Source organism: Manacus vitellinus, unplaced genomic scaffold, assembly GCF_001715985.3.
Source record: "Manacus vitellinus isolate BGI_N305 unplaced genomic scaffold, ASM171598v3 scaffold_56_pilon, whole genome shotgun sequence".
NCBI lineage: Eukaryota > Metazoa > Chordata > Aves > Passeriformes > Pipridae > Manacus > Manacus vitellinus.
The window spans coordinates 2,767,313-2,769,231 of record NW_021940660.1 but is presented as its reverse complement, the minus strand read 5'-3'; positions in this window follow the sequence as shown (position 1 = coordinate 2,769,231).

Below are 1,919 nucleotides of genomic sequence, written 5' to 3'. Positions count from 1 at the left end.
GGCGCTGCCGCCCCGCTCCCCGCCGAAAGAGCCCGGGTGCCAGAGCCCCAGCCCGGCAGGGCCAGGGAAGGGCCCCGGGGGGCACCTCCGCCTCCTCTGCCGTGCCCGCGGAGAGCGACACACACACAGAAGGGAGGGGAACGGATGGAGGGAATTAAACAATTAAGCTACCAGGAGCGGAGCTCTGAGCAGAGCTCGGGTTTGCCACGAAAAGCAAATTTCAGAAGGGGGAATATTGATCCCATCCGTCAATAAAGAGGTGCGATGTCTTTCCGTGCGAGAAATCGTTCTGAATTAGGGGGCTCGCTGGTGAAAGGGGAGGCAGCACGGAAGGAAAAAAAAAAAAAAAAAAAAGAAAAAAATGGTAAGACACGTGAACTGCACTGTGTGTTTTTAGTTTAAAAGTTAATATGAGACAAAGTGAGAAATGAAAGGAGGAAGGAAGAAAATATTCATGCCCGCTAACAGGGAGCCTCTTTTTAAAAATCGCTGGAAGCTCGCTCCTTTTGCCACCTACCCGAACAACCACCAGAAATCCACCTCTATTGAAGCGCTTACCCTTTAAATCCAGGTTTCGAGCAGAACTCCAACTGTGTGTAAAACCAGGGAGTCATCTGATGTGTGATGGGGAATGGGCTCTGGGCAGCAGAAAGCAGCTTTCTCTCCTGGTGCCGGATTACCATGTTAACAAACCCCGTGAAGGGACCCCGGCGCCTCTGGCTGGCCATGTCTCGTTGCTTTCACACATCGGCGGCTGCTCTTGCTTCCCATGTCCCCGGCGATCGCCTCTCAGATGAATGTGGGCTTCCAGAAAAGGAGTCGGGGGGGAGAGGAGGAAAAAAAAAATCGCCTAATGCAATCAAATCGATCTGATCTACACCATCTGTCGCCTGCCACTACACACAAGCGTTAAAATAGGAAAACGGGAGACACTGACAGCTCAGGAAGGTTGTTCTGCAGAGTTCATTTTTAGCAGAGCATAATTGGGTATGGACAGCATACAGTTACCAAAGCTGCTGTTAACCATCCAGTAGAGGATCCCAAACATGCTAATGGTGGATTAATTGAGGAAGATCTGACGTGCAAGCTTCATAGTCTCTTATTCATGACTTCCCAACGGGAAAGGACCAATGCCGTGTGGGACTATGGTAACACAGAGTCAAAGAGCTGCTAAGAAAATGGCTCTGTGTTCATAGCACCTCTCTCTGATAACAAACATATGTCGACCAGAACCGTTTAGCAGGATGGGGGAAATGAAATTTTCTTAGCCGAGGTTAGCAATTCCCATCACTTGCACTTAAAGACAAGTGAAAAATGGACTGCGGGTCTAAGGCGCTTTCGAGTGCTGGTCTCGGGCTTTGCAGCTAGTGAAAGCAGACGGCTCCTGCTCAGACGGGGGGTTAAACCCCAAATCTCTTACTTCTTACTGTGACCAAAGTGCATCCTTAGCAAAGCTCTAAACAAGCAGCTCTGCTAATTTCATCAGGAATGACGCAAGGTCGTTTTAATGCCAGGAACCCTTTTGACTTTTTCCAGCGGGAATGGCTTTTGGGCAAGACATTTCCGATCACTGATATTTGACATAATCTCAGATAAATATGATTTGGGGGGGGAGGGGGAAGGGAGGAAGGAAGGGGCGGTGAGTTGGGATGATATGGAGTATGCATCCAGACCTGCAATCACCCCTGCTGCCAACACTTCAATTTGGTAGCGTTTTCTAGTCTTTCCTGAATTCTGAGGTTATAGAGACGTATATGTAATTATTAAAGCCACGTACGTACACAAGCCACAGATGCCTGCAGCAGCCGCGTCTACGCACACCGACGGGGAGGCAAAGTACGCCCGTCGGAGTGCTCTTTTCCACTCCCTGATGAATCCATAGCCAGCGGGGAGAAGGGCTGCTAGAGCGAGGGGAGGCG